This window comes from Alexandromys fortis, unplaced genomic scaffold (genome assembly GCF_014885135.2).
Source record: "Alexandromys fortis isolate MF-2015 unplaced genomic scaffold, M_Fortis_MF-2015_v1.1 scaffold_219, whole genome shotgun sequence".
NCBI classification, from domain to species: domain Eukaryota; kingdom Metazoa; phylum Chordata; class Mammalia; order Rodentia; family Cricetidae; genus Alexandromys; species Alexandromys fortis.
The window spans coordinates 1,007,320-1,022,580 of record NW_026068092.1 but is presented as its reverse complement, the minus strand read 5'-3'; the positions used below and the strand labels follow the sequence as shown (position 1 = coordinate 1,022,580).

Here is a 15,261-nt window from a genome sequence, read left to right as displayed (position 1 = left end):
CAATATAGACACTTTTTATTTCTTTGAAAAAAGTGGTATGTCTTATTTTGGAGGAAATGGCACATAGGCTTCTCATCTTGTTCCTCATTACTCTAGGAACATATAATACACTTCAACTTAAAAGCTGGTCTACTAAAATACAGAACTCCCCCCTGTAACAAAAATAAATTTACCTCATAGTTGAAGAAAGAGCAATTTGGCATAGGTCTCTGATGAATTTGAAAAAGAAGTCAGGATTTGCTTCACCTGTGCAGAACCCACCTAGACAGAATGGGCTGCCTGTTTCTGCACTTGTTCGGCTCCATAGCAGGACAGCAGGCAGATGGGAGGATACTCAGGACTCATGACAGCCGCAGGACCACTTACTCCAAATTAATCAAGATTTAATGAACAATAAATGACGTCAGTAGAACGATCCCAACAGCTTCCCAGTGCCTGAAAGTGGGTTGTGAGCTTAGAACAGATACCTCAGCAGGAGCAATACAGCATGTTCTAAGATTATGGAGGTGAGAAAACATTTTCATTCATTCAAGATGCCTTGTGCACAATACAACAGTTTCCAGGACAGCGAGGCCAGCAAAGCATAAAGAATAAATCCAACCTGCTTAACTTTCCATAATTCTCTTGAGTAGTAAACCCAGGAGGCCTTTGGTCACTTGCAGGGGAGTCTTTTCTTCTTTATTCTCAATGTAAATACTTGCTCCTTGGGTCACCGGTAACTTTGTCTCTTCCACTCTCCCCTCATCAGAGGCTGTGTCCTTGGCTGCTGCCCAGTGCATTGCTCTAGCCTCACAATGGTCCTCAGTATCTGAGTCAGCCCCACCTTCTAGTAACATGGCAGCAATCTCATGCCTATTTTTTGAGGCTGCATAATGGAGTGGTGTGTAGCCATTTTGATAGACAGCATTCACTTGTGCACCTTTCACCAGAAGGGCTTTGACAGACTCTTCCTGGGCAGCAGAAGCAGCAATATGGAGGAGACCAGCCTGCGTCATATTATCATCCCCTGGCACTCCAAGGTGCAGCAAGAATTTAACAATTTCTATATGACCAGCTATGCATGCCCAAGCAATGCTCTTCTGCTGTCCTGATCAGTTCTAGTAGCTAGAGACTTATGGGCCAACACACTCTCCGTCAGCTCACCCAGCTTCCCGGTGTAGGCCAGGCTACAGACCCTCAGGTTAGACACACACACACACACACACACACACACATTTTGCCTTCCCAGGATCTCTGCACAGCTCAGATTTTTATTGGAATTTGTTCAAACTATAAATAGGACTTTATAGTATTTTTACAGAGATGTTGAAATTTATTACATGGTTTTCCTTTTTTTTGTGCATGTTAAACCTCACTGAGGTATGACCGATGTACAGAAACATATACACACTTAACATATGCATATTGGTGAGTTTCTGCATGGCCTCGGTTTGCCAGCTTCCTCCCCCCCCCCCCTCGTGATTGCTGAAAACCGGGCCTTTCCCAGGGCTGCCAGCTGGAACCGTGTGGGCAATCGGAGCTAACTAGGCAGCTCCCTTTTGGAATGACTTCTCAGACAGGAAGTCTCTGGGTGCTTCCAGTCGGCTGAATTCCCAGCGTTACAGATGACTCCTTCAAGGGGCGGGTCTCCAGGAGCTTGCCCAGTGCAGTTGGTTAGGAATGCCTAGGCCGGGCGGTGAGGACACCTAGTAGTCTGTCGTTCTTGAGCATGTCTGTCAGGGTGTTTCTAATGTGCCCATGCACTGTGCCAGCCCTGGGGATACAGATGTAAAGGGGCCACGCTGAGCACGTGGCGTGGTAGACTCTCAACAAATACTTTCTCTTCTAAGATAAGAAAGAAAAGGTGAATTACATAGTCCATAACTCAAAATCACAGGAAGGAGGGGGAAGACAAAGCCAAGAACCTGCTGAAGGACCAGGGGCGTCTTAGAGCGCACCCTTCTGGTCATGGTAAGGAGCTCACTTCCAGCAGAATTGGGAGCCTCTGGGGATCTGTAAACCAAGACTCTTTTTCAAAGGGTGAGGAGGAGGAGATGGGAGAGAGGGAGGGAGGGAGGGAGGGAGGGAGGGAGGGAGGGAGGGAGATAGTCCCAGTAGAGGTGGAGGAGGGAGGCAGGACAGGTAGGAGGCAGAGGCAGGAGTTGGGAGAGGCACAGGCAGAGGCACAGGCACAGGCAGAGGCAGAGGCAGAGGCAGGGTATGCAGATCTCTGATTTGAAGGCCAGCTGGGGCTACATAGTGAGAATCTGTCTCAAAATCTGTCTACAACCTCGTATTCAGTGGATATTATCTTTTTCAACTCTTGACTCAGAATTAATAGGGCTCTTGTCCTTCATTTCCTAGAAGAGCAGATGTTTTTACCTTGCATAGTTGGCCCAGTGGATTTCTGGTTTAGTTGCTATTATTCTGCTGGTGTGATAAACACCATGACACACAGTGGGCTGGGCCTTCCATCAAGTAGCAATTAAGAGAATGACTCACAAATATGGTCACGGGCCAGTCTGAGCAAGACAATTCTTCAAGTGACATTTCCTCTTTCCAGGTGAATTGTAGGTTTGTGTCAAATTGAAAACTAAAGCAAAGTAGACCCAAAACTTTCAGAAGAACATCCAAAAGTTTCCAAAGCAGCCTGACTGTACCGCAGAGGCCTTTAAGTGCCTGTAAATGGAATCCATCTTCCTTGAGAGGGTCCTGCAAAAATTGTCCACGGGCTTGCTGGTTAACAGGCGGAAGATTGGGTGTGCTCTGGCGCCACCCAGTGGCCCTTCTTAGATTGCAGGCTCCTGGCGATTAAATTATCTCTTATTGATTGTTCCAGACCACAACTGTGTGGCCCTATAAGAATCATTAAATCTCTTTATGCCTGGATCTCTGGAACCTATGTAAGCTTTCCAACACTATGACAAAATAGTTGAGATCAAGTTGAAGGAGGAAGCCTTGGCTCAAAATGTCAGAGGACTTAGTCCATATGGCTGACATCCACTCTAAGGTAGGGTGTTGTGGAGCAGAGACGCTCGTCCCACACAGCAGCTGCGAAGCAGGATGGAGCGAGTGAGGGCAAAAGACTGGGGACAAGATATCACCTCTAAGGACACATCCCAGCGACTCTCCTACCGACTTGGCCCACCACTCTATAAATCCATGAATGGGTTTATCCTCTGATGGTGCGGAGGCTCTGGGAACCAAGTTCACGAGCTGTTCAGAGGCATTCCCGATCTTGGGAAAGCCACTGGTGAGCGCCATTTTGCTGCCCAGTTTTAGAAGGACAGACACCATCTGGATGTCCAGTGGAAGATGCGTTGGAAGCAGAGTAACCCACACCCCCGCCGCCATGCCACAGCTCTCCTGCGGTCTTCTAATTATTTTTTCCTTTACTCTTATGGAGTCTGGCTCACAGAGATGCACTCAGTCCTGTGCCAGATGCCTTTCAGCTGTTGTTTCACTGGGTAGTTCTCTGAACGTTCCTGCACCATACATGGTTACTGTCCCTATACTGTGCTCCGTGGTAACTGAGGGAGGCATGGCTGTTGAACCAAACCTGACCATTGTGCGCCCCCTTCTGGTGGTCATCTAAAACTACGGGGTCTTTCCCCTCGCTAACCCCACTGTAAGGAAGCCCCGGCCGCACACGAGGACCTCCTTGCAGTTCTGTTGTGGAAGCAGTCTGATGCTCTAACAACATCTGAGTCTCTAGTCTTAGGCCTGGTGGGCACCGCTAAAGCGTCGCTCTCGCTCTGCTTACACTCATCAGAACTTAACTGTGTCTGCTGGACTCTGGGCATCCTAGTTAGAGGAGAAAGGAAAAATAGATGGGAAGGTAGACCTTCAAGAGCTACAGTTCCCAGCACTTCGTGCTCCACAGTGGGGCCCTCTACCCTCCAGCACATCAGATGAAGACGAAGCCTGGATCACTTCTGAGATGGCCCCTCAACCAATGATCTAGACCTGAGGCACAGCGTCCACAGCTCACTGCAGCCGCAGGACTCACTATGTGAAGGGGAGGGGTCATCAGTAGGGCTGTGAGTGGGCAATGTCTGTAAGTGGCCTTGGGGCAGAGAACAGGGGTACTTGTGGGCCTCACCTCTGTCTCCTACATTGCCAGAGCCCGAAGAAGCAATCAATTGGCAGTGTCTTCCCTGCCCACCTGGGACTATGTGGCATCCCTGGACTACAACTCCCAGGATTCCCTGCTCCGCGGCAGCAACTTCTGATTCAGCGGGTGAGTTCACGGTGGGCTCAGATCTTGCTCTGAGAGTCTGGCTCCGCGTTGCACACCCAAACACACCGTTTGTTCATTCATCCTTCTCCTCCAGTGTCCCTGCCTGCCCAGCTAAGCAGCCAGCCGGTGTTGTCCACTTCTCTTCTTGCTGTCCACTCATCCTATATCCGCACAGTCACACGCGAGTTGTGCATTCATCTAGCGAGTTTTCACCCCTCCTCCCACTCATCAGTCAACCTGTCTTTACAGCCATCCACTCATTCACCCGCTCATCTACTCATTTTCTACCCTACCTGTTATGAGGCATTTTCCCCGCCTCACATAACAGATGCCATCTTGAGGCGAAGCTTAGCTTGGCCTCATAGCCTTGGCTGCTAATGATGAAAGCATTATAGTGATAGCCTGGTCTATTTTAAAAGCAGCAGAGCTATTGACATTTCCTGGTAGATGAGAGAGGGAAGGGTCATGAGTCCCTCACCTGGGATGCAAGCGATTGTCCCTTCCGGGTCCCCCTTGCAGCTGCAGGTAACCTTGGAAGATGTTAGTCTATGTAAGGGGAACCCCGTGATGCAGCTACCTTGGGGTCATCATCCAGGAGAGGATGGGACTTTGTGTGACGATGCTGTTCTCTAAGTGTCCTCCCACCTGTGCTGTGAGGAAGCGTGATAAACTCATCGAGTTGGGCTTTGGTGGAATCATACTTTGGTCTGACTTTTGTTCACATCTCCCCCAGAAAAAGCTAACAAATTGGCCCATCCTGGGCCAAAGATGAGCACGAGAGGAGAAACCGTGAGGCCCTTACTCCAGGCAGTAAGGCATACAAAGACGGTCGAGCCTCTGAGGGGATCCCTGAGAGTCTTAGAGAATCCCAACATGGCCATTCGTTCCCTAGTGGTGGTGTGCCCTGTTGCTGTGGTGTTGGTTGCCCGGCTGGTAAGACCTGCACCTGAAGTGAGCTGTCTGGAGACCGAGTGTCCATGGGGAGAATGCCTACATCCATTGTCTTCTCTGTACTATGGCCTCGGTACGCTTGCTCGATGAGTGAGTTCTGCCATGTGTCTATGAGGACACACTGAAGATGGCTGGGAGACCGGAGTGGTGCGGTTCCTGAGCAGCACAAGTGGGAAGAGGTTGCCCCAAGCCACTGCAGCAGCTGTGTGACTGCTGCCCTGTGTGATGGCATGCCACAGAGGCCGAGGCCGTTCTCCAGCAGGAGCCTGCTCTGTTTGGGAGGAATTACCAAGGAAAGGTGAACACAGCATCATCTTCCACATCAGCCTCAGGCTTGGTGAGTAAAGAGAGAGAGCTGGGAGCCTCGGATCATTGTTCTTAGGCTGGAGGGCTGAAAGGGAAGAGAAGTTGCTAGAGTCATGCTGAAGAGCCACGTGGATGCCAAGGCCATGTGTCAGGTAATGAGGGGAAAGTGAGACAGAAGTGACAGCGGGAGCCCCCAGGCCCAGCTTTGGCTCTGTTGGCACTTTTAATTCTCAATCCAACACTCCCCGGAGCTGCCATTAGTAGTCAGTGTACGGAACGTGACGGAGACTGCCAACAGTACTTTCTACTGCTTGCAAGTTTTAGCATTAGGCTTATAAAAACAGCTCTCTGGGACAGGCTTGAACGTAGAGCTATGGGGCTGTCTTTTACTTTCCTGGAATGTTTCTTTTCATACCTTTCTGGCTTTTGTGCTTGCTGATGAAAAACTGGGGAGAGTCCTAATCACAGAAGAAGAAAGATGTGATTGCCCCACTGAAAAAGGTACTGAGCCATGTGGCTAACATAGATAAGAATAATGGGTTAATATAAGTTGTAAGAGTTAATAAGAAGCCTGAGCTAATGGGCCAATCGGTTTATCATTAATATAGACCTCTGTGTGATTTCTTTGGGGCTAAATGGCTGTAGGAGCTGGTGGAAGGACAGAAACCAGGCAGGACAGAAACCCAGACAACAACGATCCTTCAGGGTTCCTGCTTCATCAAAGAGTCTGCAGGACATTCTGCAGGACACAGAAGAGAGTGACTGACAAACTGCCAATATAGGCAGAACTTTCTTTCAAATTTCTTGCTTCATGGAAAAGTCTTCCAGATACTATAATCCTGCAGGCTGAAGATAGATGCCCCAATGGTACAAAAGAACTTTGGGTGAATGTCCAGGCAGTGAGATGTCTCTATCAATTCTAGAGTTTTAGAAGTTTCTTACAATGCACTTCCTATTTACTTAGGTAATATTATATCCTTCTGGAGTCTTTGATGGAGTTGGAGAATAGTTATAATTATAGTTTTCCTTAGTTATGATAAAAGATAAAGTAGATATAAATATTGTAACTATAATTCTTGCTTGATAACTTTTATTATATGTAGTCTTGCTATGTTAAAGTTAAAGTCTTCCTTTTTATTTAGACAGAAAAGGGGAGGTGATTTAGGATTTCCTTCTGTATGTTGTGAATACCGTTGGTTAATAAAGAAGCTCCTTTGGCCCTGTTGCAGCGCAGGATTGGGAAGGATGGGAATTCTAAGCAGAGAGAGGAGGAGAGGGTAGGTGAAGTCAGGAAGATGCCATGTAGCTGCTGCAGGAGAAAGATGCTGGAACTTTGCCCAGTAAGCCATAGTCACATAGTGATACCCAGATTAATAGAAACTGGTTAATTTAAGATGTAAGAGTTAGCTAGAAATATGCATAAGCTAATAGGCCAAGCAGCATTATAATAATATAGTTTCTGTGTGATGATTTCAGGTCTGGGTGGCTGGGAAACAAATGAGCAACCTCTGTCAACAACTCAGCCATCTTTTCATGAGCAACTTCTCAAAACTGAGGGCTTTGGTAAAGGTTATACAAAAGGCAAGGCTTTTGGCATTATTGCTTTGTGAATAAAGTGGCTGTTTTTTGTTGTTGTTGTTGTGGATTTTCATTGTAGCTGACTCTCCTTCTGCTATGTTTGGTAATTAGTTCCCACAGTTTAGAACTGTCTCCTATGCCTGTTGGGGTTTACTAACCTCATTCCCCTAGCTACATGTGAAAACAGCTGCCTACTGCCAGGCCTTCATTCCTCTCTCCTAGGTAAGTGCAGAGATCTGCCTTCCTGCAATTATCTTTATCCGCAGGCATTTGGTCAGTGTTCGGGGGTCCAGGAAGGAGCATCACCGATCTCCAAGGACATGGAATTACTACCTGTCCAAGCTGCTACCCTAATTTTATCTCACTTATCGATAAGGAATACAGTGGCTCAAAACTGACTTTCATTAAAAGATCCCTAACTCCTTGTGTTCACTTTCACCTCAGTTTTACTGATGATTTTAGTTCAGGAAATTTACTGCTTGTGTTTTACTCTTAAGTACAGCAATCCAGAGAAAGAGCCACTTCCTGCTAGAGCCACAGACCCACTATGCCCTCAGTCAGAGCAGCTGATTAACAGCATACCCCAGAACTGATCATTTAGAGACCTGGGTCTCCTCTGTTTCTACTGCTTAAAGCAGTCAGTGTAAACTCCAGACTTAGGTCCCTTAGAAATTGCAGCATCTGGTGAATGTGCTAATCAGATCAGGAACCATTAGCTTCCCTGCCCCCTGACTGTTTACTTTGGTTGCCTGGTTACCTAGTATCTTCTATGCATGCTGGGAGAAAAGAAGTGGTGCTCTGATTTGAAAAAACAATCCATGCCCTCTTTATAATTTCACTGAAAATAAACCTTTTAGCTCTTTTATCTGCCACCTAAAAAATATAGTGTAGTGCACTAACCTTCCCCTCTAGAATTCCCTGATGATTTAATTTCTTTCTTAACTAATTTTCTCTATTAAGGACTTCACCAGACATTCAATAGCCACTCCCACCTTTGAGCTGACAGCCACGGATGACCCCTCCCCGTGTGTGTGTGTGTGTGTGTGTGTGTGTGTGTGTGTGAAAACTCTTATCTGATTTTTATGGGGAAAGGAATTTTGGTCCTGGAACCTGCTAGGGCTGGGGAATTGCTAGTTGTAAGGGTATATATTACTAGGAATGTTTGTAACAAGAGATTTTAAAAAGAAGAATAAAGAAACATGGATAGACAGAAAAGTTGTGCACAGACTTCTTAACTCGGATTCTAGCCCCCTTCATCTATTGCGGTGTCTTTAATTGAACCCTGAGAGGGGTCGGATTCCGTTAGCCATCCGCTATTTACTCACTGATTGGCCAATACATCTGTCCAGCCTTCCTCTCGTATGACATTCTCCCATGTTTCAGCTCTCTCTGTGACTTCGGAATCCACTATAGGGCAGTTGGCTGGGTGGACATAGCCATGGTGGTGGTTGTGTTGTGTTCTTTCTTTGCTGTGTCTCACATGTCTGTTGGAGTGAGTTATTTTTCAGTTTTGACTTCTCCTTCTTTTTGAGTTTATCTGGATGTTTTGTTTTCTTGACCCTTCCTAGAGTGATGTCTGTATGGAGTTCAGCCAAAGGTGAAAATGGTGCTGGCTGTCACAGAATCCCTGAGAATATTCCAAGTTGGTTAAGGACCAAACTATACTAAACACCAAGGAGACCAGATGACGTCAAAACGCTGGTGATGGCTTGGATTCTGTGACACCACTGGGGGCCGTGGTCAGAACCACAGACTTGATGTGACCTCTGGAACCAGAGGAGTGGAGCTCTCAGTCCTACAGTGAGCACTAGACCTCAGAAGTTAAGGCAGCAGTCCCACACTGGCCTTTGGGAACTCTGGTCTCTCAGAGGACTCCAAGCCCACTGCCGCTGGAGTCCCAGCTCTGATCTGACTGCTAGGGCTGCTAGTCCCAGAGGCTCCGTCCTGCCAAAGCTCTGGCTTACCTTTGATTACATATTAGCTTTGTCACTACAGTTTCAAGAAAATATAATTAGTTCAAAGATCCCTAAAATGTCTTCACAGGTCACGGTTAATTCTTCCACGTCACTGCCTGACTTCACAGGTCACAGTTACAGAGGCAAGGTAACCACCCACATGGGTGCCTAGAGCCAAACTCTGGTCCCCTGCAAGAGGCAGTACCTGCTCTTAACTGCTAGGCCATCTCTCCAGCCTTACTTTTTTATTTTGAGACAGGGTCTCATATATTCTAGTCTGGCTTATGTTTCTGAGGATGACCTTGGACCTCTGAACTTCCTATCTCCACCCCCAGAGCACTGGGATTGCAGTGGGTGCCTCTATCCCTGGTGTTATTGGATGCTAGGTGTGGAATCCAGGGTCTCGTGCATGCTAGGCAAGCCCTCTACCAGCAGAGCTCCATCCACAGCCCCATCGAGTTTTCTTCCTCTGTGTACATGGCGAGCTTCACAAGCAATTGAAAACAGAGAGAAATGGTCAGAGCGTAAAGCTTTACAGAAAGAGGGATACAAGGATTTTAGGTAAGTGAAATGAAATTCTAGGGAGGTCACTAGAAAGCATATGGAGGGATGGAAGGTTCCTGAAAGATACGAGTGATTTTAGTGAGCTATTTATTGTGTCTGGTAGGGTGGCCAGTGTTCTCGCTGGCTTTGGGACGCCACCTGGTGGTTTCTTTTATAGTGCTTTTCTCTGCAGCTGTAGTCAAACCAGGGAAGGACAGAACCTCACCCAATGCCCCAGGTAGAGTTCCTAGAAGCAGGCGACACTGGGTGGGTGATCTAGACCGCCACAAGGAAATCAGACCCACTCTTGGGTAAACAACACCACAGCTGAGTTTCTTTTCTTGAGGTGGAGCAGCCTCAATCTATGACTCCTCCTGCCCTGGGAGTTGGGGGAGACTGCTGGGTTCATCTTTCCCAGGAAGGGAAAACAGAATTCACGAAGCTCGCAAATCTCCAAGCACCACAGACACCGAAGAGTTTTTGTTTTTTCAAGTCCATGGCTTCCTCCACTATTAACAGTCACACTGGAGTACACACGAACAGGTTCTCACCTGGAGTCACACTGCAGTATACATAAACAGGCTCTGACCTGGATGCAAGCCTGCCCCCACATGGCTGCTCAGACTGCAGGTGGGGCCAGAACCAGGGTCCTGGCAGCACTGACAGAGATATCTTGCTGCCTGGACAGTCACCCAAAGTTCTTTTGTAATGTTGGGGCATCCATTTTCAGTATATAGGCCCATAATATCTGACAGACTTTTCAGTGAAGCAGGAAATTTGAAGATCTGTTCTGTCTTGTATTGGCAAAGTTTGTCAATTGCTTTTTTTGTGTTCTGCAGAATGTCTGGCGGTTTCTTCTGTGAAGCAGAAACCCTGAAGGACCATCTCATCTTTTGGAAAGTTCAGCAGTCACTTTTCTGTGGGTCTTGCATGTCCAGTTCATACCACACACCATCAAGCAGTCCAGGCAAGAACCGTTTCTTGCCCAGATGATTAGTCTTGTCACACTGAAGGCAAATTCCATAATGAATTTTCTTTTCTTAAACCTGTGCACAGTTTTTTTAAACACACTGTAACCTATTTGGAGTTTTTTTTTTTCAATCTGGATTTGTCTTTATTTTTCTATCTCTATCCTTTTCTGATGGCATGAGCCAAACTTCAAACTGCTAAGTGCTGGTAGCCAGGCCCTCCTCTGGAGGCACTGGTGCCTGACTCTGACCCCCTTTTGGGTCCTTGAAAGCCAAGCCTAAGCCTGCAGCCCCAGTCAGGAACTGCATTTCACTGGGAGCTGTATTCCATAGCTCCAGCTCCAGGAAGCTGGTGCCCCTCACTGTGGCAGGCGTTTTTACTTAGCTGGCTGCTTCTACTTAGAATACTGGCTTTTCCCCCAGCTATCTCAGGCCCTGTGTGGAAATTCAGGCCTTATGTTGGAACACCAAATGTAGGAAGCTTTTTCTTTTGGGCCACCAACAACTCCCAAATCATGACATAGAGGCAAATTATTGGTTTGAAATGTTTGGCCTTATCTTAGCTCCTATTTTAGTCTGTTTCTCTTTATCTATATTTTGCCTAGGGGCTTTTTTACCTTTCTTTCTGTATGTCCTACTCCATCTAGGTGGCTAGTGGCTGCCTGGCTGGCTGACCCGGGTGTCTCCCTCTCTCCTCCCTCATTCTCTCCTCTTGTTCTCTCTTATCTAGATTTGGGAGCTGGTTGTAGCTGAAAAGAAAAAGTCTGCTACAGGGTAGGGTCCCAGTGTGGCCCCAAGGGGGAGCTCACAGATACCAGGAGAGTGTCTACTGAGTCTCAGCACCAAGGTCAGGATTTAGCTGCAGGTGGTACCTTGGTGGGTTGGGGCCAAGGTGTTGTTGTTTTAGTCTCGGAGTACAACAAACCCACAAGGAAGTTTATTAGAGAGTGTAGGACTCAGTCAGCCATGATAAGATTAATAAAAGCAGACCACCCAAAGGAAGTTCTTAACTTCCAACCATTACCAACTGCCTGTGTAGGACCCAGCCAGGATAAGCTTAATGGAGGCCTGAGTCTCAATAGTTCACCTTGAGGCAATACCTGGAGGCAGGAAGGACTGCAAACTGAGATTACCCAGGCACCACCCAAGAACAGACCATCCAAAGGAAGTGCCTAATGTTCCAACCATTGTAGATAGATCACCTGTGAGCACACAATCACCAGGGCATCCCTAGGCAAATGTCAGCCAATCAGAGTCCTGAACCTTAGAAACCCCTCATCCCCACCTTTACTAGTATAAAAACCCAACTCTAACTAATCTCAGGGCTCTCTATTATTCCAATATGTTGGGCAGATGGAGAGTTTGCAAACTTGTATAAAATAAGGCTCTTTGCTTTTGCATACGGGACTCGGTCTCCTTGTTGGTTTTGCGGGGGACTTTGAGGATCTGGGCACAACAAGAGAGGGAGGGCAGGAGGGGGTTGTGGTGATCAGTAGGGAAAGGAAGTGAAGAGCCAAACAGACTTGCTTAAAAGGGAAACTTTGCCTGTGTGTGTAATCGTGGATTTTCCATACAACACATGACCACTGCCATTTTGACTGAGGTCAGGTGACTTCACCGCCATCTTAACTGAGAGCCAGATCAGGCGACCAAGTCCCACCATATTTACTGAAGTATACCCTGCCTGGTCCCCCAGTTTACTTATGTTTTTGTCTCTAAATTCCTCTTGTTGACTCTGTTGCATGTGTGTTTTGAACAGTGGCATGCCTTTGGTAGGGCTCACCAAGAGCATCCACTTCACCCAATTTCTATTCACTCTGTGTATGTGTTCATATATGTAAGCACCTATGCTTACTGTTAAATGTTATAATTGTTCATTACATCTCATTTCAGACTACAAAAACAATAAGTCTCATGTTTTAAACTGGCATTTACTTTTAAGACTCTTACAAAAATATCTTATATTTAATCCAAATTTTTAATCTTAAAATATATTAAGATGTTTTCTACTATTGTCAGTTCTGCCATTAACCTTCTATTGCAAGCAGTTTTTTCTTCTTTCTGTCTTTTTATGAGTGTAAATCTTACCTGTTAAAAGCCAGTACAGTCAAGCTCAGACCCAATTCTCCAGGCAAACTCTATACTGTAGTTACACCTGATAAACAACCATCAACCACTCAGAGATCTGGGAAATATGGAATTTAAATATTTAATTAAAAAAAACTTTTTATAACAAGAGACAGGTTGGCTCTTAGCAGCAGCACTCTACCTCCTCCAAAGAAGACAGAAGACAAATGGGCACAGAACAACGTCCATCCACAATTCGCTTCAACTGCTGAGCACTGACCACTGGGGAAAACTGCCTTTCATCTAAACTGAAGATTACCAGAAAGTGGACAGAACCGCTGGAATGAACAGCCTAGCTTCTCAGGTCAAGGTAGGCTTGTCTTCCTACAGACTTCTTAACCCACAGGATCTGCTGGAGCCTGGCAGGCCCTGCGCTAAACAGCAAAAGGCAAATCAAGACTTTCAGCGACCATGGAGGACTCTGAGGAGTAGCTCTAGGTGCAAACCAAGTAAGTTCTCTGTTGTTTTTTAATCAGTAACTCAAGTAAAAATGTATTCTTCCCAAAGATCCTTAGACGTCAGTTTGACGTCTAAGAGGTTTTATTGGTTTAAAAGGACAACCTCACCAAATAATTTTCAGTAAAATACAAATACAAGATCTGCAAGTTATAAAGGTGTGAGAACAAATACAAGTTAATCAAATTTCTCCTTCATGCTGCCTTCCATAGTCTTAAAAATACTTTTCATTGTGCAAAAATATCTGTCACAGTCATTCTGACATAAATATGCTACTGTTTATGCAATGTATATGTCTAAAACTTCTGTTTTCACAAACCCAAAGAATTCTTGTGAGTTCCAGGGAGCCGAATTGAAGGATCCACATTAAACAGATCAGATACACCCCTTTCAACTCCCTGGTGCTAAATTTTCTTTTCCTTAATGGTGCAGGAGAATTGTCTGTATTCTGTCAATCATGTTATAAATAAACACTGATTGGCCAGGCAGGAAATCTAGGTGAGAAAACCAGACAAGAAGTAGAAATGAGGTAATGAGAACAGGAGAATTCTGGGAAGGAAGAAGTTGATTTCTCCCACTCTTGCCCAGACCACTGAAGCAGCAGGATGTGATCTGCTTCACTGAAAAAGGTACTGAGCCACATGGCTAACATAGATCAGAAAAATGGGTTAATCAAGATGTGAGAGTTAGCCAGTGAGAGGCTAGAGCTAATGGGCCAATCAGCTTTATAACTTATAGAGATCTATGTGTGATTTTTCTCTGGGACTAAACAGTTGTGGGGTACCAGGCGGGACAGAAAACCCAAACAAACAAGCCAGCCCTCATGTTACACCTAAACTTAACTTTGTCCTCTTTTCTGCTAATACCTTAAACAGGCATTTCCATACCATAAACACTGGACAGGAGCAAAGAGACCAGCTATGCCTGGATGTGACCAGCACCCATTGCTTCTCAGGTCCCCCCCCAAAAAAAAAGATGACACCCATAAATAAGCAGGAAGCAGTCTTGATAATCTGCCGTCCAATTCCCTCAACTTGTGGTGCCTAACTTCTTGCCTTTTTATTATAAAAAGAGATGGGAATGTAATGATCTGTTCTGTCCCTTTAAGAGACAGGTCATGCCCACTCCCTCCCCTGTCCACTGAGGCAGGCAGATCTTCCTTCCTGCTTGCAACCTGAGTCTCTTCCTTTTCTGTCTCCCTCTCAAAGAGGCAGCTTCGGTCTCTCCCTCTCTCTCTCTCTCCCTCTCTCTCTCTGCTCTTCTCCTTCTCCCCGTTCCCTTCCATAACCCACTAGATAAATATCCAACCTCACTCTGCATGGCGTACCTATCTGTCTGTCTCTCACCCACTGCTGCCACGTGGCTTGCCACCCAGGACCAGCTGCCTTGGGAGACCTGCAGGTCTCCAGCATGGTCTCACGTGCCATCCCTGCCTGGGATTGGGGCCCATTGCCTGTCCCCACTTGGGGACTGCTGCAGCAGCTGCTGGGAATCCTGCAGCATTTTTTTATTAATCCATTTCAATGTGTACAGAGACTTATGCAGCCATGCAACACATGACGTAGTCTCACAGCACATGATGTAGTGATGCCTGACTTTAGGGCCCCTGGGCTGACTAAGTATTTGCCTGAATGCTGGTGTTCACATCCTGCCAGATGACAGGGGACAGGGTGAGTATAATGCTGGAATCCTAACAGGTCTACACTAACACATAACATATCTAATCCAAGAGGTTTATGGAGCAGGGACATAAGAGAGAGAGACGGACAGACAGACAAGACTGGAAGACAGAGAGAAAGAACAAGAGAACAATCTTGGATAGCAGGGACCTTTGAAAGGTTTGACAACTAGTGATGATGTAGCTGCTGAGTCACTGAGTCCCCTGAGGGCAGGCTGGGAGAGTGGTTTCTAATATCTACCCCTTTGTATTTCTCCCAGTCAACCAAAAGGAAAAAACTACTATAGATACCAGGGGCCCTAAAATCAAAACCCCGGGATTATGAGTCTATGATTCAACTCATTTTCCTAGGGGAATATAAGGCTATAAAGCTACTAAACTATATTTACACCATCTCGTGAAAGTATTCCTAAGAATAATTTTAATTGCTAAAACTACCTTGGGAAAACTGGTCTCTAGTTACTTAGACCAGCCACAGAT

The 15,261-nt window shown here is 46.2% G+C and overlaps 1 pseudogene; it reads right to left on the bottom strand.

Moving 5' to 3' along the window:
* Positions 1 to 605: 605 nt before the first annotated feature.
* LOC126489006 (26S proteasome non-ATPase regulatory subunit 10-like) lies at positions 606 to 3,243 on the bottom strand (annotated as a pseudogene).
* Between the last annotated feature and the right edge of the window lie 12,018 nt (positions 3,244 to 15,261).